We start from the raw sequence: 26,556 nt of genomic DNA on the forward strand, positions 1-26,556 counted from the left end.
GTCAACAAATTAGACACTAGCCTTACATGCAGTAAATTGGAGACACAATGAACTGCAGATGCTGGAATCTTGTGGAGGGAATGAACAGACAACGTTTCGGGTCAGGACGTTTCTTCAGGTTAAATATGTAAGAAGGAACTGCAGATGCTGGTTTAAACTGAAGATAGACCGTCTGAAGAAGGGTCTCGACCCGAAACGTCACCCATTCCTTCTCTCCAGAGATGCTACCTGTCCCGCTAAGTTACTCCAGCTTTTTGTGTCTCCCTTCTTCAGACTGATGGATAAGGGGTGAGAAAGCTGAAAAAGAAAGGAGGGGGTGGGACAAAGCCAGTATAGGTGAGGGAGGGGTGAAAAATGCATGGGGGAAAGTGACAAAGGCTAGAGGTGAAATGGGGACAGAAGGGTTTTAGATAAACATAGACATAGAAACATAGAAAATAGGTGCAGGAGTAGGCCATTCGGCCGTTCAAGCCTGCACCACCATTCAACATATGGCTGATCATCCAACTCAGTATCCCGTACCTGCCTTCTCTCCATACCCCCTGATCCCTTTAGCCACAAGGGCCACATCTAACTCCCTCTTAAATATAAGGAGAGAAGAGTAGTGAAATGTAAAGCTGGAAGGAGTGTTACGGGTGAAAGAAGATAGGGGGGGAGGGGAAAGACTAGGGGAATAAAAGGGAAATCCGAAAAGGAGATAAGCCTATGGAGGAGGGGAAAGGAGCAGGGAGACTGGGTGATGGGGTGAGATGTGTGTGTGTACTGTGGTGGGGTGGTCAGGTACTGTGTACTGTGGTGGGGTGGAGGTATGACAATATTCGAGTGTCTGTTTAGTGCAACAAAAAGAACAAACTTTCATTTCTAGACATTTATTTGTGAATTCAATCCTTTGTTAAAGTGACAGTAAGAAAGTTACAGACTGACTAATCCAGTTTCGTATATGAGAACTTGAATCTCCTCCACTGTATGCAGACTTGGTAGCACATTGATGAAACGGTGACGAACATAAGCTCTGCACTGTAATGGGTGTGGTGCTGAGCGCCTTTCTCCCCTCTGTAAAATCTGCCAGCTAGATTGTGAAACCATTGTTATCTCATGATGTTCAACAGAAATGCATTACAACATGCTTTTATTTACATTGCTTGTACCCAGGCAGATCTTAATCATAGTGTGTTTGCTGTGCTGAAAGGATTAGTTAAGATTCTGTGGCATCTATAAGAGAATATGTCTGTGAAAATGATACTTATCAATTTAGTTTAATTCAGTAGATGGCCTTTAAAGTCACCGCAGACTGCACCTGAATTCACTTGCATTTGTATCTCTAAACTAACTAAACTGCAATAGTAACTTCCTGTCAGTGATGGAAGTGTTCAACTAAACTATCAAGTGACCTTGTTCGTTCTAAAGTCCTCGTAAAAGGAAGTGTCCGTTTTTGCAGTGAGTTCAAGAGTCACGAGTATTTAATTGTCAAAGGTACCAGCAATGGAACTATGAAATGCTAATTCGCTTCAGTGTGACAAGCCTGTAAATGCAATAACATTCAGGTAATAAATATATAATAATCAACAATAAAATAAGTGAATAACTGTCATACTAGGTAACCATAACAGTGCAACAATCAATGTCCGTAGTGCAACTAAAGGCACAGTCTAACGAAGGTCATAGTTGCTGAAGTTAGTGTTGTGCAGTGTTCAGGAGTATACAGGCAGTGTACAGCCTAAAACCCCTGTTCCACAGTGCGAGTTCATTCCAAGAGCTCTCCCCGAGTTTGCCCTGATTCGAACTCGGAGATTTACGATAATGGTCACTCGTCAGTACTCCAGGCTCTCGTGGACATTTTTCATCATGTTGAAAAATCTTCACAAGTCTTACCAAGCTTACCTGCCCTTAACGAGTCTTCCCGAGTACCTGCCGTTAGCGCTAAGAGACGTCCCCGAGCTCCGAAGTACCCGCTACGTTCATTCTCCGTGCTTACCACGAGTTTGATTTTTTTTTTAACTTGGGAGAGCTCTTGGAATGAACTCGTACCGTGGGACAGGGCTATAACAATAGTTGTAGATGCGAAGAAACTGTTCTTCAACCTGGAGGTCATTTCTTTTCAGGCTCCATTCCTTTCTTCCCAATGAGAGTAGAGAGATGAGTGTGGCATGGGACTTTGATATCGGCTGCCTTTTTGTGGCATCACCTTTCAATACCTTCGATATGTTGTAGTACTGACACATTTAATCTGGTTACACATTGGAGAGCATGGGATCTCTGCATGCAAGTGGAATGTTTGGCTTGTGCAATGCACTGTCAGCATGCACAGAATTGTCAGTAGAAAAATATATTTCACTGGTGAAAAACTTACACTGAGATACAAACATTGTGGGGAGCCAATTGAACCAGATGGAGAGAAATCCATACACATGACAGACCTCACATGCCACAATATCGTAGACAAGTCAATAATTTACCTTCAGTATCATGAGGTTCAATACTGTGACAGTATCTTATAAGGAGTTTATATCAAATGCCTTTTCTCGCGTTTAGAGAGAGCTTTTGAAGAGCTTAGAAATCAGAGTAAATCAGGATCAATCAAGCCCAGCAGAGACCCCTTACAAATCCATGCAGGGTCTTCCTGAACAATCAAGAATTTAAAAAAAGTTGGGCAGTGAATGTGGACAAAAACAGGGTTAATATTTTAGGAGGACCCTTGTCAAAACTTTGGACGCAAAACATTATCTGTGTCTCTCTGATGCTGCCTGATTTTTCATTTCTAATTTCCTAAACCTGCAATTTTTGGATTTGCAAACTTTGCAATCGCACAGTAAGTGGCTGGAGTCTGGAATGTGCTGTCTAAGAATATGGTGGAAGCAGATACTCTAATGATATTTACAAGGCATCTGGCCAAATATTGGAATTGGCTTAAAATGTAGGAATTGGCTTATTGTCACATATACTGAGATACAGTGAAAGGGTTTGTTTGCATGCTATCCAGTCAAATCTTAATATACATGAGTACAATCAAACCATACACAAATGCCACAGGTAGTGCAAAGAGAAAAATACCAGGGTGCAGAATATAGTATTACAGCATTGTACCATTACAGACACAGGGAAAATGTCAAAGGTCTGCAATGAAGTGAGTTGGCAGATCAGGACTACACCTAAGGGTATGAGAGGACTATTCAGTCATCCAATAATGTTGGGGAAGAAGCTGTTCCTCAATCTGGTGGTACAAATGTTTTCAAGCTTTTGTTTCTGCCTGATGAGAGAGGAGAGAAGAGGGAATAATTGAGGTGAAAAAGGTCCTCGATTGTATTGGCTGCTTTCCCGAGGCAGCGTGAAGTATAGGTGGAGTGGATGGTGGGGAGGTTGGGTTGCGTGGCAGATTGGCCTACATCCACAAGCCTGCAATTTCTTGTGGTCTTGGCAGAACTGTTGCCAAACCAAGCAGTGATGCATCCCGATAGAATGCTTTCTATTTGAAAAATATTTGAATTGCCAAAGAATAGAAGGCTATGAACCTAATGCAGAGAAATGGATAACAGTGTAAATGGGTACTAAGGAGTATGGACAAGGTGGTTGAAGGACCTGTTCATCTGCTATACATCTCCATGCCCAATCCAAATCTGAAAGCTCTTGGGTCACTTGACTGGCAGAAATATTTTATTATCAGCTGACCAAAACAACTTTGTATCTTCACTTCCATATCAAATTATATATAATGTGTTCATCATTGTCATAGTCATAGAATCACAGAGCACAGAAATAGGCCCTTCAGCCCAACGTGCCCATGCCAACCAAGATGCACCATCTATGCTAGTCCCACCTACCTGCATCTGGCCCATATCCCTTTCCTATCCTATCCAATTCGGGTTCCAAGCATTAACCAGTAAGAAACCCTCTCAGTAATTTGTACACAGTCCATATCAGTCCAGAAAACCCGCATGCATCTTGAGTTCACTGGGAAGATCGTGGAAAGAAACAACAGAGAGTGATAGACACTGTCTGACCCATCACAGGTACCAACCTCCCAACCATCGAAGGAATCTACAGAAGGCAGTCAAAATGGCAGTCAAGATCATCAAAGACCTACACCATCTTGGCCACACTCCCTTGTCCCACTACCAACATCAGGAGAAAATACAGGAGCCTGAAAACGATGACCCCCGAGTTGAAAAACCTCTTTTTCACAGATGCACAGAATCTCTTGTGCAGAGTGGGGGAATCGAGGAACAGAGGACATAGGTTCAAAGTGATGGGGAAATGATTGATTAGGAATCTGAAGGGTAACTTTTTCCACACAAAGGATAGTGGGTGTATGGAACAAGCTGCCAGAGGAGGTAGTTGAGGCTGGGACTATCCCAATGTTTAAGAAACAGTTAGACAGGTATATGGATAGGACATATTTGGAGATATATGGACCAAACACAGGCAGGTGGGACTAATGTAGGTGGGACATGTTGGCCGGTGTGGGCAAGTTGGGCCGAATGGCCTGTTTCCACATTGGATCATTCTATGACTCGATGACTTCAACTATCAGGTGATTGAACACTACACAACGATAAACTCGGCAACTATGATCTTCTATGGACTGGTATTTTTGATTACACTGTGGATTTGTGTTTTGCACTATTATGATTACCTAGTATTACAGTTATTAATATATATGTTTAACTATGTGTTTTAACAGGCCTGTTAAACTGCAGCAAGTAAGAATTTCAATGTTCTGTTGATGGTACATATGACAACTAAACATTTGACTCTCTTTAAATCAGAAGCCCCATGAACCAAAAGGCCAAGTTAATGTCATTTTGATTGAGCCATCAGCAGCATATTGAAATATGGCAACCTGCCTTGCCCTGTGGCTAGCAACTCTCAAGGTGCACCAGTTAAATGCTTAAACCAGTGGATTGATCATTTTCTTGACTGTGGTGGTCTCTACCGCTCTTCTGCACTCTAGTCTCCTAGATATTAAACTAGCCTGTCATGCCTGTGGATGATGTTACTTCCCCATGCTGACTTGTAGATAGGGTGGAAGAGTGGACCATAGCAGTTCGTGGAGAAGGATATATACTGTGGCATTTTGTCAGGTTTGGGTTCCTCCTTCAAGAGACATATGTATTGGAGAGGATTCACGTGACTTGTCCGATGTTTGGGAAGACAATGTTGCATCCTATGTTGTTCCCACTTGTGAATGGTGAAAAATCAAGAGTGCTTATTGTCATGTGTGCTGACAAAGGAACAATGAAATTCTTACACGCAGCAGCTTAACGGGCATTTAATACTCAATAGATAACATATAAAAAACGAAAAGTAAATGTATTAATGGCCCTTAATACTAGTGCAAAAAAATCAAACTCTGAAGTCCAACCATAGACACAGTTCATTGAAGTCACAGTTGTTCAGGTTAGTGTTGTCTATTGTTCAAGAACCTGATGGTTGCTGGGAAGAAGGTATTCTCAAACTTGGTGGTACCCTGTAATGGTTTTCAGAATTGAAGCCAAAAACCTCTGCAATGTTTAATACTATTATACTTTCAGAACAAATGATACATTCAAAGAAATGGAAAATTAAGTTAGACATTCAGCCAAACGATGTCAGAAAATTGACACTTAAAACAGTGTAGGTGTGGAATAGGAAACTTGAAAGGTTTCAATAAGGAAATTGATCAAGTATTGACAGTTGAAAAGTTTCATGATTGTGAAATGTGATAATGTGTATGTGGAGATGTTGCAGAAAATTGAATGACCACTCAGGCAGATTAAAAAAAAATCATGGAATGACCAGAATATGCCAATGGGTCTGCGTGGGCTCCCTGCAGGACAACACTCTTGGTCCATTACCCAGCTCTATTCCAACGCCCATGGCTTTAGTACTGTTGCCTTTTTCCCCATTTGAATCATACTGTGACATCTCAGCTGCTGAAGTCCACAATAAATGTAACTAATCTTACCATTATTGGACACTTTCTGGATTTGCATCAATTTAGGAGTGTATTTCACCCTTCACATATGGTCAGGTGGGTTGTTTAATCTGCTGCCAATCTGCCCACATCCATTTTGTACGGATGCAGAAACTCAACACACTTTCAGAGAGTCTGAAGAAGGGTTTCAGCCTGAAACGTCGCCTATTTCCTTCGCTCCATAGATGCTGCTGCACCCGCTGAGTTTCTCCAGCATTTTTGTGTACCTTCAATTTTCCAGCATCTGCAGTTCCTTCATGAACACTTTCAGGAGATTTAGTTTAGTTTAGAGATACAGCGCGGAAACAGGCCCTTCGGCCCTCCGCGCCGACCAGTGATCCCGCATATTAACACTATCCTACACCCACTGGGGACAATTTTATATTTACCAGGCCAATTAATCTACATACTTGTACGTCTTTGGAGTGTGGGAGGAAACTGAAGATTTCGGAGAAAACCCACGGGGAGAATGTACAAACTCTGTACAGACAACACCCGTAGTCAGGATCGAACCCGGGTCTCCAGCGCTGCATTCGCTGTAAGGCAACAACTCTACTGCTGCACCACAGTGCTGCCTGGTGGATTGAGAATTTCAGTGTTCTAAAAATATTGTGTACTTAACAATCATGTTATATTTTACTCTGGTTGACCGCACTATCTGAGCCTCAGGATGCAAGGGGACAGACCAAAACTATTTTATTGACCTCCAATTTCAGGTAGTCCTTGTTTTCTCCCTCCTTCCCCTCCCCTTCCCAGCTCTCCCACAGCCTACTGTCTCCACCTCTTCCTTTCTTCTCTTCTTCCCCCCCCCCCCCCCCCCCCCCCCCCTCCACATCAGTCTGAAGAAGGGTCTCGACCAGAAACGTCACCTATTCCTTCGCTCCATAGATGCTGCCTCACCCGCTGAGTTTCTCCAGCATTTTTGTCTATCTTCGATTTTTACAGCACCTTCTTAAACAAACCTATTTTATTAATGTCCCATTATTCAAATACAAGACACATCTTTGAACACTCCCTGACATTACTGTCCCTGGTCTGGCCTACACGTTTTGCCTCTAACTACTGCACCCCACTCAAGCCCAGAACCCCAACGCACTGTCTCCCATGTTCCCAACTACTGATCACCTCTGACATTGCCTAACTTTGGACTCCAATCTGCCTCGACACACCCACGTGAGGTTACCTGACTTTTCCTTGCTCTGGACTGCAACATTCCTCATGCCTGTATCTGAAGAAGGGTCTCGACCCGAAACATCATGCTTTCCTTCTCTCCAGAGATGCTGCCTGTCCCGTTGAGTTACTCCAGCTTTTTGTGTCTATCTTCAGTTTAAACCATTCCTCATGCCTCCCTGTTTTCATTCTGGCCATGGCTGTGGGCTTGTGCTTCAACTAAAAACAGCCAACTCCTCAATCTCTGTGGCTAAAAAATGAAACAAACAATAGTCTCCCAAGAGACAGAACGTGCTGGGATCTTGAGAAGGGCATAAAGTACTGGAGGAACCCAGTGAGTCAGGCAGCATCTGTGGAAGGAAGGGGCAGACGATGTTTCAGGTCTGGACCTTTCTTCAGCCTTGAGTAGTATTCCAGCCCTGCCCCTTTGATTTCACCAGGGCCTGATCGGAACTTATTCCATTTGTTTGATGTTAGACCTGGGCCCTCTGTTAATTGGGAGAGACAAAATATTTCCTACCATACCAATTTCCAGCTCTTGCTGAATCTCTCAATTATTTTTTTTAAATTGTTGTCATATGTTATACCCTCTGCAAAAATGAACTCATCCAAAATCATGCTTCCCACATCACAACACACACCCCTCACCCATTTCTCCTGTGTTTATTGCTCACATTGGCCTCCAGTTAAATAATGCCTTGAATTAACACTCTGCTATGATCTTGTGCTCCTCTATATTTTCAGTCACCTTTGGTTTGGCCGCTTTTGGAGCATTTTGTGCAGTTCTGGTCAACCCATTACAGGAATGATGTGGAGTCTTTGGGGAGGCGCAGAGGAGGTTTACCAGAATGCCTCCTAGGTTCAAGGGTATTAGCTAAAAGATCTTGTACAAACTTGGATGGTTTTGTCAGGAGAGGGGAAACCTGATTGAAGTATATAAAATTATGAGGTATAGATGGGGGAGACAGTCAGAACCTTTTTTCCAGGGTGGAAATATAAAAGACTAGAGGGATTAGCTTTAAGATGAGAGGAGCAAAATTTAAAGGAGATGTGCATAGCAGGTTTTTTTAAACAGATGGTGGTGGGTGCCTGGAATGCGCTGCTGGGGATAGTGGTGTAGGCTGATATGATAGTGGCGTTTAAAGGGCTTTAAGATGGGCACATTGAAGTGGAGGGATATGGATCACATGCAGGTCAAGCGATTAGTTTAACATGGCATCATATTCAGTAGGACCATTGTGGGCTGAATGGTCCGTTCCAGTGCTGTTCTGTTCTTTGTTCTATATTAACCTCAAGCCTTACTATTTGGATTGTTTTTCTGCTTCTTCTTTCTTGGCATCTTGGGCCATCTCCACATTTAATTGCTACACTGTTGGCAGCCATGCCTTCAGCTGTCAAAGACCCAGGCACTGGCTCTCCCTCCCTAACATCAGATAATAGTACAGAATCTTGGTAGATTCATGTTGGCAAAGCAATCCCTCCAATTGCTAAGTAGCACAGCACAGAGCAATTTGATAATACTTGATCATTATATCATTAGCTTTTGTATTGTGTACTATGGCAATCTGGACTCTTATTTTCATTCTCCAACAAATGTTCTGTAACCTGCTCAGCAGTTGTCCATGGGATGGTCCGATGTTTAGAATTTCAAAAGTCAAGAACCAAGTTTTTAATTGTCATATGTACCCTCAGCAGAACAATGAAATTCTTATTTGCTGCAACTTTACATTGCATTACAGTGATGCAATAAATACCGAATAATCAATAATACAATGTTGATAACTGAAACCATAATATTGCAAAATCCAAAGTCCATGGAACAACCAAAGCAATATTTATCATAGATTCACTGTTACTGAGGTCAGGTTGCAGTTAATAGCCCTGTCCCACTGTACGAGTTCTCCCGAGTTTGCCCTGATTTGAACTCGGAGATTTACGGTAATAGCCGCTCGCAGGTACTTGGGGCTCGCGTGGACATGTTGAAAAAATCTTCAAGAGTCTTCCCGAGCTTACCGCGTATCCCGAGTACCTGCCGTTAGCGTTACGAGCCGCTAAGAGACATCCCCGAGCTCCGACTTACCCGCTATGTTCATTCTACGTGCTTACCACGAGTTTGATTTTTTTTTTTAACTCGGGAGAGCACTTGAATGAACTCGTACAGTGGGACAGGGCTTTAACGTATCAAGAGCCTAATGGTTGGTTTGGAAGAAGCTGGGCTTGACCCTGTTGTGATAGGTGTTGGGTTCCTGTACCCTCTTCCTGATGGTATTAGCAAGATGTGAGCGTGGCCAGGGGGTGTGGGCGTTTGATGATATTGGTTGCTTTTTTGAGGCAGCACCTCCAGTAGATTTCTTCAATGGTCAGAAAGCCAACCTGTGACTGGATAGGTTATCATTTTCCCCTGGAGTGCAAGAGTTTGCGAGGAGACATTTATAGAGTAAAATCATAAAAGGTGTAGATAAAGTGAATGATCACAGATTTCACATCGAGTCACATTTTTCTCAGGGGGTGTCTAAAATGAAAGATTTAAGGTGAGAGGGAAAGGATTTAATAGGAACCTGAGGCCATCATTTTTGTACAGAGAGTGGTGGGTATATGGAACAAGTTGTCCAAAGGAGTGGTAGAGATGGGTTCAAGAAGAACATTTCAAAGACGCATGGATAGGAAAGATTTTGAGGAATATGGACTAAATGCGGGTAAATGGGACTAACTTAGGTAGACAACTTGTTTGGCATGGGCAAGGTGGTCAATTGGAATTGTTTCCCACTGGAAGTACCAAAGCTATTACCACAGTAGGAACATGTCAGGTTAATAACCAAATGGTGTGCTGCACTTGGGTGAGCTATTGCTAAGTCTTCAAATCCAAAAACCTGTTATGTGGAGAAATCACCTGAAGAATATTATTAGTGCATTTTGATGTCCACACTGAGGAATGGCTCTGAATCATCATCTCTTTGACAACGGAGCAGAGGATTTTAGTGGGCCTCCCAGTACAACCCAGGTCTGACTGTGACTTTGGCAGAGCAGACTCGATGGGAAGAAGAAATAAAAATAACTGATTTAAATTTTTTTTAATGATAATTAACGTCTGAAAGAATGAGATCAGTAAGAAAAAATTGCAGCAAATAGTCATACAGCACAGAAACAGGCCCTTCGGCCCAGCTTGTTTATTCCAGCCAAGATGCCCCATCTCAGTTTGTCCCATTTATCCGCATTTGACCTATAACCCTCTAAAACTTTCCTATTCATGTGCCTGCCCAAGTGTTTTAGATGTTGTTATTGTACCTGCCTCAACTACTTCCTCTGGTAGCTCGTTCCATATGCCCACCACCCTCTGTGTGGAAAAAGTTGGCCCTTGGATTCCTATTAAATACTTCCCCTTTCACCATAAACCTACGTCATCGAGTTCTTGATAACCCTACCCACGATAAAAAATAATCTGTACATTCACCCAATCTATTCCCCACATTATTTTAACCATTTCTATAAGATTACTCCTGAGTCTCCTGCGCTCCAGGGAATAAAGTTCCACCTTGCCCAACCTCTCCATATAGCCCAGCCCCTTGAGTCCTGGCAACATCCTCTTAAATCCTCTCTGCACTCTGTCCAGCTTAATAACATCCTTGCTATAGCAGGGAGATCAAAACTGAATACAATACTCCAAGTACAGTCTCACCGAAATAAATATTTGAATTGGTTACTGTGTGTTAAAAACATTCAATAGTCTGGAAAAAAACTCTAATTTCGCACCATCAAAGTCTCATGGATGCTGAATGAATGGTCTTTTTTTTGTATTGTTAACCATACCATTCCTTGATGCCTTATCTTTTCTGGTATCTTTAGTGAAGGACAGCTGGGCGTGTGTCAACTAACTTCACGCTATTTTAGTGCCTTGTTAACTGGCAAGGATCTGTACAAATCACCTCATGGTATCACAGAAGGCACTTCTGCATTTTTACGCTGAAGAATTTACTGGCTGTATTTTTCCTGCTCAACGCCAGCGATTAATTGCCTTGCTATTAATGCTTTCAGAAAATCCATGACATTAATTATTTGGCTTACTTTTAGGGCACTAACACATTCCTGAAACATAGCTTTGTTTCCGAAAAGCTGAAATTTATGCAAAACCACACAGTTATCTGATGAATCACACCTAAATAAAGAATAACACACTTAAAGCATTATCATATTCAAAGACACCTGGTCTTGTTAAATGGATAAATACAGAAAATATTTAAATTATAAAATTTGAATTTATTTATTTGAAAAACCTCTCTACAAGTAGAATGGTGATTTGGTTTTGGTGATCCAAGTGTTTAAACCTTTTACTCAATTTATTTTGGTCATCTGGGTCTGGCAACCTGGCCTTTAATTGGACCACCACTGAGAATTGTCCCCTTACAGTTGTCAAGGACCAACATCACTGGAATACTTTCCTATATTCTCTCTCTATTCTTCTTTGTCCTGTAAAACTAATTTCCTCCGGAGAAACAATGCTATTGGAGTGATGATTCATCAAGCAGTTGACATGGTAACACATTAATCAAAGAAAACTTTATTTGAAGACCTTCAGAAAGGGGAAGTCGAGAGTTTTCATTTGTGGGTCGGCAATGAAGAGAGTTAGCAGCTTCAAGTTCCTGGGTATTAACAGAAATGACCTGTCCTGGGCCCAGCACACAGATTTAATTACAGTGAAGACATGCCAGTGCCTCTGCTATCTTAGAGGTTTAAAGGGATTCAGCGTGTCACTGAATACTTAAACAAATTTCTAAAGCTGTGCAGTAGACACTTTCATGACTGGTTGCATCATGGCCCGATACAACAATTTCCACACACATGAAGCTAGCAAGAGTGTGCTGGACCCAGCTCACTCCATCACAGACACTGCCCTCCCCAGCCTCTAAAGTATCTCGGTGAGGTGCTGCTTCAAAAAAGTAACATCTATCATCATAGATCCCTCTCATCCAAACTATGCCCTGATCTCACTGATACGCTCTCTCCCTCTCTCTCCGTCCCTACCTCATTGTAGTTCTCCAACTCGTTTCACAGCCCACCTGATTAAATTTTACTGGTTGTATGCAAACATGTTGTCAACTTCCCCTCAACTTCTTCTTCTTCTTTCATATGGCATGCACAGCCTAAAGTTGTAGGACAACTTGTTCTATTTGATCTTACTGAATTGTGCACGCCAGGTTGATTGCATTTGTCGAAACAGGACCACGTGAAGGTTGCAACCTCCCCCCCCCCCTCAGCTAACAATGAACCATTCTACATTGTCATTGATCATCGTCCACTTTGATCTGTAAACCCCAAACGTCGGGTGGAGCGCTTCGATGGCAGCCTCGCCTGCGGACTTTACAGTTTGTCAGGGAATCTTTTTGACTTTTTTTAATTTTCCCCCCCCCCCCCCCCCCGACGAGTGGCTGTTTCCCGTCAAAGGTTTATGTTTTTTTTTTTTTTCGCTTGCTTCACAGTGAGGAATGGTTCACTGTTTGGATGTTCATGTGTGGGTTGCTTTTTATGGTATGACTGTATGGGGGGTAGGGGCTAATTATTTATGATTTTCTTTCCATATCTCTTACCCCTCTGCCCTGAGATGTGAAACATCACTCATTCCATTTCTCCAACGATGCTTCCTGTCACTGATACTGTTGGGCAGGAAGTACAGAGCCTGAAATCCCACACCACCAGGTTCAGAAATAACAATGTCACTACCACTATCATGCTCTTGAACCAACCTGCACAACCCTAATCCTACCTCAATAACAGAATACTACAGACCACCTCTTGTGCTGACATAGACATGCTTTCTAATTGTGTCTTGCACTAATATCTTGTTTTATCTTAAATTCTGCTGCTTTGCACTAACAATTTAATAACTCTGGCACTGGCCACTCAAATCAGCTGCCCTGGACATTTTAATGACTGTTTTTACTGTATTTTAATGTTGCTGTTTTACCTGCTTTTAACTATTTATACTGTTTCATCAGGGACTGGATTGTTTTTACTGTTATTATGTGTGAAATGTTTAAGATTTATGTGCGATGCTCCGGTATTCCCTGGGAAACGTCTTCTCATTTTGCACTGTACAATTGTTGCTTTGCAAGATGACAATAAAGGTTAATTGATTGATTGATTGATTGATTGATTGCACAGTCTTTCTTGTCATTGTCTTGTATTGTTTATGTATAATTTTATGTACAATTTATGTATTCTACGTTGTCTGAGTCCGTGTGCCTGTGACGCTGCTGCAAGCTGGTTTTTCCTTGTACATGTACCTCGCCATACTTGTGCATAATCAACTCGACTTGCCTTGTTTTAGACTGGGCAAATCAAATTCGGAAAAATATTTTTGAGACCGCTTTGTGCAAAGGTGTGTCAGAGGACTTATTAAGGAGCAGGCTATTTTATACCTTCGGTTATTTAATTGGATACAGTTAATTAGAAAGCTTGTGGCAAGGGATCCTTTAGGGAAAAATGACTGTAATTTCTCAGAATTTTGAGAGAGAGAGAAATTAAATTGGAAAATAATCTTGAACTTTAATGAAACCCATTATGTAGGTGTGAGGGTTTGAATTGGGTAATGCGGATTGGGAAATTAGAGGGAAAGATTTGCTAGTTAATAAATATTGGTGAACATTTAAAAATACATCTCACAATTCTCAATGCATATGAATTCCATTGGGAAGTTAATGCCATTGGAAAAAGATTAATTCAAAGACTTCAACAGCTATGAGGGAAAATAGCCTTTAACGTTTCAGAGAAAACAATACAAGTTTGTCTAACCTTTCCCTGTAGCGAACACTGTCTAATTCAGGCAACATTCAGGTAAACCTCTTCTGCACTGTGTTCAGCTGGCTTTTTCACTCTGAGAGTAGTCTACAGTACAGTATATCTGGAAAGAGCTGCTAGAGAAATTGATACAATTATAACTTTTATAACACATTTGGATAGATGTATGGAAAGGGATATGGACCAAATGCAGGCAAATGGACTAGCCCAATATCCCAACTTGGTCAGCACGGACAAGACGGGTAGAAGGTCCTGTTTCCTTCCTGTACTACTCAATGACTACGACGCTTTGGACTTGCTATGGTGACCACTGGGCTATACAATGCCCCTAAATCCATTAAACGCTCCAGAAAATGAAGGCATCAACTGTTTGCTGCTGATATGAAAATAATTAACAGGATGGTGCTGAACCAAGAATAATTGTACAATAATATTTTCTCAGGAGAATTTTGAAATCATCGAATGTCCTGCACTTCTCTATTTTTCATACAATTAATAATGGTTGTTATTTTGGTTAGAGGTACAGATGGCAGTACATGCGTTATCGACCGCCACCCCAGTCAGCCTACTCATCTCCCCTCCTCTGTACGTTCATTTCCCATCCTGTGTCCCTTGTTCCTCCCTCTTTCCTCTCCCCACTGTTCACTTCCACCCATATCCCTCCATCTTCCTTTCCATTTCACTCCTCCTCCTCTCTCCTTATCTGATACCCTTTTGTCTCTTTTCCACCTGTGGCCTGTGTCACTTACTCCACCCATCTGTCGATCACCCTCCCACCTGAGTTTAATTTAGTTTAGAGATACAGAGCCCTTCGGCCCACCAGGTCCGCGCCAACCAGTGATCCCTGCACATTAACACCATCCTACACCCACTAGGGACAATTCTTAGATTTGCCAAGCCAATTAACCTACAAACCTGTACATCTTTGGAGTGTTGGAGGAAAACGAAGATCTCGGAGAAAACCCACGCAGGTCACAAACTCTGAACAGACAGAACCCGTAGTCGGGATCAAACCTGGGTCTCCGGCGCTGCATTCGCTGTAAGGCAGCAACTCTACCGCTATGTCACCGTGACCACCGAGTTCCTCCAACACTTTTTGTTTTGCTCAATATTCCAGCATCTGCAGTTCCTTGAGCCTCCGTGCTGTGTCTTTCATTGACAAGCTCCTGCACAGACAAGCTAATAATACATTTGGACACTGATGATTTTTGAGGTGAATAGCATCTTTGTCATCTCAATGATGTCATTATACATAGGTGAAACTGTATTTGTAGCTGATAATGCTTCAAGATCATGCAGTATGTGCATAGGATTCATGACATAGTCATACAGCAGGTAACAGGCCCAACTTGCCCATGTAATATTAAAAAGTCTCAATTTAGTTTTTTTTAAATCTTATACAAAATTTAGCTCTTTTGAGCTGCCAGTACGCTGTACCAGGGCACATCTTCACATAAAAAGCACTAGTTTATGTAATGTTTATGTCTGAAGAAGGGTCTCAACCCGAAACGTTGCCCATTTCCTTCGCTCCATAGATGCTGCCTTACCCGCTGAGTTTCTTCAGCATTTTTGTCTACCTTCGATTTTCCAGCATCTGCAGTTCCTTCTTAAACAGTTTATGTTATATGATCACCAAAATAATGGAGTTTTAAGGAGGCTTTTTAAAGAGAATATTCTTTGGGTTTTGAAGTCTCTGGTGACAGAAAACTGATTTTTTCAAATTGGAAGAAAAATGCTATAAGATTATGATTTTACAATGTGCAGATAGGAAATGGATAGAGTCATAGGGTCATACAGCATTTGTCTGCGGCCCATCTCAGTTAGTCCCATTTGCCTACATTTGGCCATATCCCTCTAAAACCTTTCCTATCATGTTCAGCAAACTTGCATTCCAGGTTTTTAGGTTCAGCAGAAATATAGCACAAAAACGGTACAAAATAGTTTAGATCTGCAAATTGTGTGTTCAAATTCCTAAAGCTTCTCCAAAACTAGCAAACAGCCGTAATTCTGCAGAGAATGCACAAATTGCCATTTGCACGTGCATGTTCTGTGGCTTATCGGCATTGTAAAAGCTTCCTTTTCCAGCAATATCTCAGTCACATGGCTGAACCTTTCTTTGTTCTTAGGTTTTGTGCTTCTTATAACTGACTATTTTGCAATGTCTTTCTGCACACCATTTGGGCTAGAATTGGCCTGTTTCTGAAAAATTTCTCCGGTGAACAGATGTCCAATTGTATCAGCTTTTCTCTGTCATTTAACGTGAAATCCCTGGAATGTGGCTTCCCACTGCAGCAAATATTCGCCTCAAATACTTCACATGGAGCCTTTGTCCAAAGTAACCCACGCCATTGCTTTGTATAAGGGAAGTGCTGTGCAGCATTTATTCTCCTGAGTATAAAATGGAGAGTTTTGCAATAATTGCTTGAGTTAATTTTGAGCATGAAGGAGTGTGTGATTCTTTATCATTCCACCAGCAAGCAATCAGCAAGCAAATGGGACTAGCCCAATATGCCGACTTGGTCAGCGTAGACAAGGTGGGTTGAAGGGCCTGTTTCCGTGCTGTGCAGCTCTGTGACTCTAAAACTATTTAAGATCCTAAAGTTTCTTCACTGGATGAATGTGAAGCGGTCCATGCTAACCAAGATACTCTATCTAAGCTGGATCCATTAGCTTACATTTGACCCATATCCCTCTAAACAATTCCCATCCATTACTTGTTGAAATGTTGTTTAAATATTGTTATTGTCTGAACTACTGCCTCTGGCAGCTTGTTCCATGTGCCCACCACTGACTGAGTGGAAAAGAAATGCTCCTCGGGTTCCTATTAAATCTTTCTCCTCCCACCTTAAATCGATGCCCTCGAGTTCTTGGTGTATTGAAATAACAAAACAATTAGTAAGTTACTAATATTTGGTGGTGAGATTGGATTGGAAATCTTGCCTTTAAAAGCTATCAGCAATTCTTGCCTTCTCAGTGTAATACACATTAGACCATTGAGGAATGATACTCAATGAATGGTTTGCATTGGAGATGGAGCGGGAATAGAACGTGAATATATCTGAAACTGAATCTAAAAAAGTTAACAAATTTTGCCTACCAAATTTTGCCTATTCAATGGAATTTTATTGTTTTCAACTGAGCATTTTTTTACTTCCTCAAAATTTCATACAACATTTGACAATTGTGTCTTTGTCATAGGCTACTTGAAGAGGCTGTTGAAGGAAGGGGACACTACAAGTGGATCAGAAACCACCCCAGAGACTCGGAGGACACATCAGTGCTACTGCACATCAGGTAAATAGTTTGCTGCTGATCTTGTCGTAATGCTGTAGAAAGAATAAACATTACCTCAGTGGGGTTCTTAAACAGAGAAGTGTAAATGATATGTTAAAAAATGACACAAATTGGTGGAGTAAGTCAGTAGGTCAGACAGCAACTCAGGAGAACGTGGATAGGTGACGTTTTAGGTCAGGACCCTTCTTCAGACTGATTGGGCTGGGGGGAGGGTACGTTGAGGAGAGGGAGAAGGCTGGAAGATGGATGGGAGCAGGACAGAGTGACTTCATCTACTGCATTTGGTGTCCCTGATGTGGCCTTCTTTACATTGGCGAGACCAAGTGTAGATAAGGCAAGCATTTCACCGAACACGTGCTCAACCCGCCAAGGCCTGACGGATGTTCCTGTTGCAAACCATTTCAACCCCCTTCCCATTCCGACACGGACCTTTCTGTCCTGGACCTCCTCTGTTGGTAGAGTGAGGTTACTCACAGACTGGAGGAACAGCTCTTTGTATTTCGCTTGGGTGGCTCACAACCTAACAATATGAACATTGAATTCTCCAATTTCAGGTAACTAACCTACAAACAAGCCCCCCACCCGCTTCTTTTTCTCCCCTTCACTTCCTGGTGCCCTACTTGGATTCTCACCTATTTACCCTCATCCCCTTCTACCTATATTCCTTCCTCTGGCTTCACAAATTGCACCTCTCTTCAGCTTTCTTCCCCTCCCACTCATCACCACAATCAGTCTGAAGAAGGTTCCCAACCCAAAATGTCATCTGTCGATGTTATCCAGAGATGCTGCCTGATTCACTGAGTTACTCCAACACACTGAGTCTTTTTTTATAATCTGCAGCTCTTCGACTCTCCATTTAAATGATATATACTTGTGAGGTGCAAGAGTATCACATGTTTATTTTTTCAATCCTTTTATATTACATTGTAATTGTAAATCTTTATTGTCATTTCCTGAGTATTCGCATACTCAGAGGAAACAAAAAAACGTTTCTCAACCAGTGTCCGTTCAGTTTTCGTTACAAAATAAATAGCAATTAAAATTAAAATACAGTCATGAACAATTTAACCCTCTAATCACATTCAATAATAGCAACAATACAAGATTATTCATGTTTAAATAATTTCAGACTCCAAAAGTTTCAGATCTCTCTAACATTTTACCACCATATTACGGACAGACTATAGGGAAAGTTTCAGGAGGCTGGAACTCTATTCCTTGTAGCACAAGAGCACGATGGATGATCTTACAGAGGTGTATAAAATCATGAGAGAAACAGATCAGGTGGATGCACAGAGTTTCTTGCTGTGTAACATTTTCGCACAAAGATTGGTGGGAGTTTGGAACAAGCTGCCAGAGGAGGTAGTTGAGGCAGGAACTATCCCAATATTTAAGAAACAGTTAGCCAGGTACATGGGTAGGACAAGTTTGCGGGGATATGGACTAAACGTGGGCCGGGGGGGGGGAGGGGGGGGGGGGGGGGGGGGGGGGACACTAGTGTAGGTGGGACATGTTGCCCAGTGTGGGCAAGTTCGGCCAGAGGGCCTGTTTCTGCACTGTATCACTCTATGACTCTATGAATCGATGACTACTGAACAGTTCTCCCATAAATAGGGGGGTAGTCTCAATCATCCAACTCTCATTTGGACCTTGGACTTTTCTCTGTAACCATAATGTTATAATGCTGTAACACTCTATTCTGCACACTGATACTTTTATCTTTGTACTAATTGTTGGACTTGTGCATGGCTTGATTGTACCCATGTATAGTATGATTTGACTGGAAACTGGAGAAAGAAAGCCTTTCGCTGTATCTCAATTCATGTGACAATAATAAACCAATACCAATACAAATTTTCCGATTTGGAACAGGGCAATTTTCCACACCAGGTTTGGAGGGTGTGGTCTCAGTAAAGCGAGGCTGTAGCCACTTAAGATTGTGGTAACACAATGTTACGTAATGGGTAAAGCACTGTGATGAAACTTCCAATTCACTTCAGATTCAATCAAGATCTGCATTATAAATTTGAATTTAAACAATTGCATTTATACAGTACTTCAAATGAAATGTATCTAATTGGATCTACCTTAGTTTCATTTCAAACTTATTTGAAGTTATTCTGAAGTGTAATTTGATTTATTATTTATTGCTGAAAAAAATGGATTAAAAACAACATTTTACTTTGTAGAGTTATTACGTATGATGCACTTATTCACCTGCATGTAAACTCAGAGGATCATGGAATCATAGAGACGTATAGATGTACAGAACAAGAGCTGGCCTCTGGCCCACTGTGTCCATGCCAATCAAGCTGGCATACTGTGCTAGGCCCATTTGCCTGCATTTGACCCACATGCCTCTAAATCCTTCCTATCCATATATCTGTCCAAATGTCTTTATTAAGTCATACTTGTATCTGCTTCTATTGCTTCCTCTCTCAGCTCATTGCAAAAATGGGCTACCATCTGAGTGAAAACTTTACCTCAAGAGACCATTCTTAAGTCGCTCCTCTCTTGCCTTAAGCCTGTGCCCTCTACTTTAAGAATCCTCTACCATGGGGAGAAAAGACTGAACATTCATTCCCCCATGCCCCTAATGGTCTTGTACACCTTAGGAAGGTCACCCCTCTGAATTTTTTTTAAAGTTTGGACGACAACAAATTTTGAGAAGGTTACGAACTGGGTGCAAAACAAATCAAACAGTACTGGGCAGCAGCAGCCTGCCCTGGCTCTTTCAATATTGTGTAAGGAAGCAGGAAATCCTTTTGCTTTGCACTTTGCAAGATAATGCAGAAGACTTGAACAATTGTCAAAGGCAAAGCTAATTATATTCAATTTAGCCCTCATGTATTATCAAAGATAATTGCAAGCAACAAATGCTACGGTTGGATGTACTTTACCACTTGCAGCCTGACAAAACCAGCCATAGAGCTGGTGTAAATGAATGCTCCTACTGATTTAGCTGGCTTGGCACTGATGGACTGAAGTGTTCTGGGACCCAGACTAAAATACTGGGATGGATTGAGAGTGCTCTACCAGTACTTTGCTGACTCCATTTGTCATGTGAAAGCAGGACATAGCAGCTTGCAGCTCCCTTTAGATGCTCAACTAAAATAGTGCTGCAACTAAAGTTGGATGTAAAAAAAATAAAGATATTTACACATCAGGAAGAGGTTGGGCAGTCCCAACTCATTCCATGCTGACCAAGGTGCCCTACCTAAGCTAGTCCCATTTGCTTGCATTTGGCCCATATCCCTCTCAATCTTTCCTAACTATGTACCATTGGAAATGTCCTTTACATTCCGTTAATGCCTTAATTACTTCTTCTGGCAGCTCATCCCACCACCCTCTGTGGGGGGAAAAAACTGCCCATCAGGAGGATCCCATTAAATGTTTCCCCTTTCACTTTAAACCTATACCCTCTCGTTCTTCATTAACCTACCCTGGGTAAAAGGCTCTGTGCATTGAGCCTATCTATTCCTTTCACAATTTTATACACCTCTATAAGGTCACCCTTCAGTGCCCCAAGGAAACTGTAACTCAAGACTACGAGAGATGAAGATTGTACATCAGTCTGTTTGCTGAAAGACTTGGTATTTCACCAAGAAACTATTGGACTTCCTTCAGCACCTGCAGGTAAACAGGAAAACCTCAGTTTCCTGTTCTGTGAAAATGTGTGCACTGCAGCAGTTTCTCAGTGTTGGTTGTAGATTTTTATATAGACTCTTAGCTGTGTTTAACCTTCACATAGGTTAATTAAATTGAAACTAATTGGCTCACACTTGTCCTTGTATAGTCTCTTTACTGAATAGCACACAATCAAAAGCTTTTCATTGTACCTTGGTACATGTGACAGTAATAAACTAAACTACCTGGGCCCAGGTAACACAGGGCAATATCAACCGTTTAGAACTCCAAATATTTACAAACTATTCCCCAGAATATGGTAGAACAAGGGATGATATGATTGGCATTATCAAGATATTATGAGGAACCAAACAACAAACGGTTTCTGTGTGTTGGCGAGTGGGCCGAGGTCTCTGTATTTCACCTAAAAACTGGGACTTCCAGCAGTGCGTGCAAAGGGTTGCTTGCAGTTCAAAATGCTTCTTTGCAAATGACAACTCATAGAACGTAGAACAGCACAGAGTCTCTTGCCCAGAATAGGCCAATCAAGGACCAAAGGACATAGATTTAAGGTGAAGAGGAAAAGATTTAATAGGAATCTGAGGGGCAACTTTTTCACACAAAGGGCAGTGGTGTATGGAATGAGCAGCCAGAGGTGGCAGTTGAGGCAGGGACTATTCCAACATTTAAGGAACAGTTAGACAGGCACATGGATAGGACAGGTTTGGAGGGATATGGACCAAACACGGGCAGGTGGGAGTCGTGGTACTAGTGTACGTTGGACATGTTGGCTGGTGTGGGCAAGTTGGGCCGAAGGGCCTGTTTCCACACTGTATGACTCCATGACACAGTACAGAAACAGGCCCTTCAGCCCACAATGTTTGTGCCGAACATTATGCCAAAAATATATTAACCCCATCTGCCTGCACGTGATCCATACCATCCGTATCCTGCATATTGATGGGTTATCTAAAAGCCTTTTAAACATCACTACCACATCTTCCTTCATCACTCCCCCTGACAGCACATTCCAGGCACCCACCTCTTTGTATAAAAATACCTGGTCTGCTCAGCTCCTTTAAACTTTGCCCCTCTCGCCTTAAAGCTATGCCCTCTAGTTGTTGACATTTCCACCCAGTTTCACACTGTCTATCCTATCTATGGCCCAGAAAAACTCCCCTCAATCTCCAATGCTTCAGAGAAAAGCCCAATGGCCCCATTGTGGATAAAAGGATATTTAAAGTCATTCAGGTTGTTATTTCTAGGTCTGCTGTGCTAAAATGTCGAGATCTATATTCTGAATCTTACGATTTGCTGTACCTTTTGTACTTGAGTTTGACTTAATTGTATGTATAGTATGATTGGATAGCATGCAAAATAAAGCTTTTCACTGTACTTTGGTAGACTTGTCAATAATAAACTTAAACCTAAATATAAAACAATCCAATTTGGCCCGACCTTTTGAGCATTTGAGGTGGAACTCTGCTTCACCCTCTGCAAACTCTCTATATCCTTCCTGTAATGGGGTGGCCTATGCCGGGTTAATTTTAAATTTGAAGTTGCTATTCTATTCACTAAAGGTTGTGAGGTTGCTGGGCCAGGTGGACTGAGCTGTCATAGGTCAGCTATGGTCTTACTGAACAATAGGAAGGCACAAGGGTCTTCAATGGTCTATTGCTGTTCCTGTTTTATGCGGATGTTCACTTTGTAGTCGGTCTTGACTGAAGATTTTTTTTTTTGAAATAACTATTCCAGGCAATCCTCTGTATTTCTACATGATCTGGTAATTTATGCAACATATTTTTAATCCAGGGCATAGGATATACTTTTCCCTTTTTGTTTGAACTTCTTGATCACATTTTGTAATGTTGTGGATAATGGCTAACCTCTTTCCATAGCATTCCTAATACAGTGGCTTGCAAAAGTATTCATACCCCTTGAACTTTTCCACATCTTGTCATGTTACAACCACAAACGTAAATGTATTTTATTGGGATTTTATGTGATAGACCAACACGAAGTGGCGCATATTTGTGAAGTGGAAGGAAAATGATACATGGTTTTCAAATTTTTTTACAAGTAAAAAAAACTGAAAAGTGTGGCGTGCAAAAGTATTCAGCCCCCTTTACTCTGATACCCCTAAATAAAATCCAGTGCAACCAATTGCCTTCAGAAGTCACCTAATTAGTAAATAGAGTCCACTTGTGTGTAATCTAATCTCAGTATAAATACAGCTGTTCCGTGAAGGCCTCAGAGGTTTGTTAGAGAACATTAGTGAACAAACAGCATCATGAAGCCCAAGGAACACACCAGACAGGTCAGGGATAAAGTTGTGGAGAAGTTTAAAGCAGGGTTAGGTTATAAAAAATATCCCAAGCTTTGAACATCTCATGGAGCACTGTTCAATCCATCATCCGAAAATGGAAAGAGTATGGCACAACTGCAAACCTACCAAGACATGGCCATCCACCTAAACTGACAGGCCGGGCAAGGAGCGCATTGATCAGAGAAGCAGCCAAGAGGCCCATGGTAACTCTGGAGGAGCTGCAGAGATCCACAGCTCAGGTGGGAGAATCTGTCCACAGGACAACTATTAGTCGTGTACTCCACAAATCGGGCCTTTATGGAAGAGTGGCAAGAAGAAAGCCATTGTTGAAAAACAGCCATAAGAAGTCCCGTTTGCAGTTTGCCACAAGCCATGTGGGGGACACAGCAAACATGTGGAGGAAGGTGCTCTGGTCAGATGAGACCAAAATTGAAGTTTTTGGCCTAAATGCAAAACGCTATGCGTTGCGGAAAACTAACACTGCACATCACCCTGAACACACCATCCCCACTGTGAAACATGGTGGTGGCAGCATCATGCTGTGGGGATGCTTTTCTTCAGCAGGGACAGGGAATCTGGTCAGAGTTGATGGGAAGATGGATGGAGCCAACTACAGGGCAATCTTGGAAGAAAACCTGTTAGAGTCTGCAAAAGACTTGAGACTGGGGCGGAGGTTCACCTTCCAGCAGGACAACGACCCTAAACATACAGCCAGAGCTACAATGGAATGGTTTAGATCAAAGCATATTCATGTGTTAGAATGGCCCAGTCAAAGTCCAGACCTAAATCCATTTGAGAATCTCTGGCAAGACTTGAAAATTGCTGTTCACAGACGCTCTCCATCCAATCTGACTGAGCTTGAGCTATTTTGCAAAGAAGAATGGGCCAAAATTCCAGTCTCTAGATGTGCAAAGCTGGTAGAGACATACCCCAAAAGACTTGCAGCTGTAATTGCAGCGAAAGGTGGTTCTACAAAGTATTGACTCGGGGGGGCTGAATACTTTTGCACGCCACACTTTTCAGTGTTTTATTTGTAAAAAAAATTGAAAACCATGTATCATTTTCCTTCCATTTCACAATTATGCACCACTTTGTGTTGGTCTATCACATAAAATCCCAATAAAATACTTTTACGTTTGTGGTTGTAACGTGACAAATTGTGGAAAAGTTCAAGGGGTATGAAAACTTTTGCAAGCCACAGTATATGCTGAAAGATATTCCTCATTTATCTAAACCCAAAGTCCCCATTTCCCTTTTGTCCCCCTCCCTCGATATACCCATATCACTCCCTCCACCTTCACATTTCCCCCTCCTCATCTTATCATTTGTCTCCTTTTCATCTCTAGTCTTTGTCACTTACACCACTGATCTGACAATAATCCCCTCCCTCACCTGTATCAATATATTACGTACCAGGCTGGGTCCGACCCTCACCTTTCTCGCCCCTACTCCATCAGCTTACTCACCCCTACTCCATCAGTCTGAAGAAGCGTCCCAATTCAGAATGTTGTCTGTACATTTCCCCCCACAGTTATGCCTGACATGCTGAGTTCCTCCAGAACTCGTTATGCCTGACGTGCTGAGTTCCTCCAGAACTTTATGTTCTGCTCGAGTTTCCACCATCTGCAGCTTCTTGTGTCTCCCTTATACATGCATTTTCTGTTTTATCTCAACAGTCCTTGTCATGATAGGTATCGGAGGATTGTAAACTATGTTTGTGAATTAACACAAATGATCTCAACAAATGGTGGCCCGGTGGCGTAGTGGTAGATTGCTACCACACAGCGCCAGAGACCCTGACTACGGGTGCTGTCTGTACGGAGTTTGTACGTTCCTCTCGTGACTTTTCTCCAGATACTCCGGTTTCCTCCCATCCTCCAGATACGTACAGGTTTGGAGGTTAATTGGCTTGGTAAAATTGTAAATTGTCCCTAGTGTGTGTAGGATGGTGTTAGTGTACGTAGATCGCTGGTCTGTGCGGTCTCGGTGGGCCGAAGGGCCTATTTCCACGCTGGACCTCTAAACTAAACTAAAAATACTGGTGTTTCATCAGAGCATAGGGAGTGCAACAGCTGCCCAGTGTACAGCAACAGCAACAGTGCAGGAAAAACAATGGGACAAAACACAAAGGCCGGAGCACTCATCGCTCCACGGCATGTTGTGTTTCGCTCAAGATCACAACATCTGCAATTCATTGTGACTCAAAAAACAATTAGACAATTGTCTCTTGGGGCCAGAGGAGCAAAAACAAGAAACAAAGGGACCAGGAATAAAGGAGGATTGTGAATCTTGAGAGAAATGAAGAACAGATTGTGCTTATGGATATCCAAATAAAGCTATTCCCCCAGCTTTATGTTCCCTTGACATCATTGCCAAGGTGCAGGAAAGAAGCCAGACCAGCTAAAGCAAAAGGAATTTGTGCGGTGAATACTCTTCCTGAATTTGCCTGGGGCACTTAGGAGAAAATAAGACAAAATAATTATATTGTTCTATCGTAGTATGTTAATAGACAATAGACAATAGGTGCAGTAGGCCATTCGGCCCTTCGAGCCAGCTCCGCATTCAATGTGATCACGGCTGATCATCCATAATCAGTACCCCATTCCTGCCTTCTCCCCATATCCCCAGACTCTGCTATCTTTAAGAGCCCTATCTAGCTCGCTCTTGAAAGTATCCAGAGAACCGGCCTCCACCACTCTCTGAAGTAGAGAATTCCACAGATTCACAACTGTGAAAAAGTGTTTCCTCATCCCCGTTCCCTGGTTCTGGACTCCCCCAACATCGGGAACATGTTTCCTGCCTCTAGCGTGTCCAAACCCTTAATAACCTTGTATGTTTCAATAAGATTTCCTCTCATCCTTCTAAATTTCCCGGAGTATACAAGCCCAGCTGCTCTTGGCATTTGAAGGTCCCGCCATCCCGAGAATTAGAAACCTTTGTAGAAACTAAAGGCTGACGTTTTGCAGATCAGTGCAGGACAAATAAATATTTCCAGGCAGTTTCATATCTGTGCTGGAAAGAACTGCAGCTGCTGGTTTAAATCAAAGGTAGACACAAAATGCTGGAGTAACTCCGCAGGACATAGAGCATCTCTGGAGAGAAGGATTGGGTGATGTTTTGGGTTGAGACCCTTCATATCTGTGCTACCAGTCATCCTTCAAAATCACGGAATATGAATTTTTTTGCAAAGAGCTCCATACATCTGGTTTATTGTTGGGGTTGTGTGTGGGGTTTTGTTTTCTTGCCGAGTCCGGAGCGGTGGAGGAGCGCTGCTGCTGCTGCTGCTGCTGCTGCTGCTGCTGCTGATGCTGTTGCTGCTGCTGCTGCTGCTGCTGCTATTGTGAGAACATTTACAGTAACAAAGATCTTTGGCTGTTGGGGTTTACTTTTTTTACAC

At 42.2% G+C, this 26,556-nt stretch overlaps 1 protein-coding gene across 2 annotated transcripts in view; it reads left to right on the forward strand.

Annotated features, from left to right (window-relative positions):
* The window catches only part of LOC129700157 (guanine nucleotide-binding protein G(I)/G(S)/G(O) subunit gamma-2), a 53,286-nt gene that overhangs the window by 12,149 nt on the left and 14,581 nt on the right, over positions 1 to 26,556 (forward strand). Inside the window, exons 1-2 of one of the 2 annotated variants that reach the window (XM_055640401.1) lie at positions 16,322 to 16,446; positions 17,111 to 17,206. The gene's annotated coding sequence lies outside the window, so the exon portion shown is untranslated. Of the gene's footprint in view, positions 1 to 16,321; positions 16,447 to 17,110; positions 17,207 to 26,556 lie in introns of those variants that run through there. The other variant, XM_055640400.1, reaches the window with a different exon arrangement.

Source organism: Leucoraja erinacea, chromosome 9, assembly GCF_028641065.1.
Source record: "Leucoraja erinacea ecotype New England chromosome 9, Leri_hhj_1, whole genome shotgun sequence".
Classification (NCBI taxonomy): domain Eukaryota; kingdom Metazoa; phylum Chordata; class Chondrichthyes; order Rajiformes; family Rajidae; genus Leucoraja; species Leucoraja erinaceus.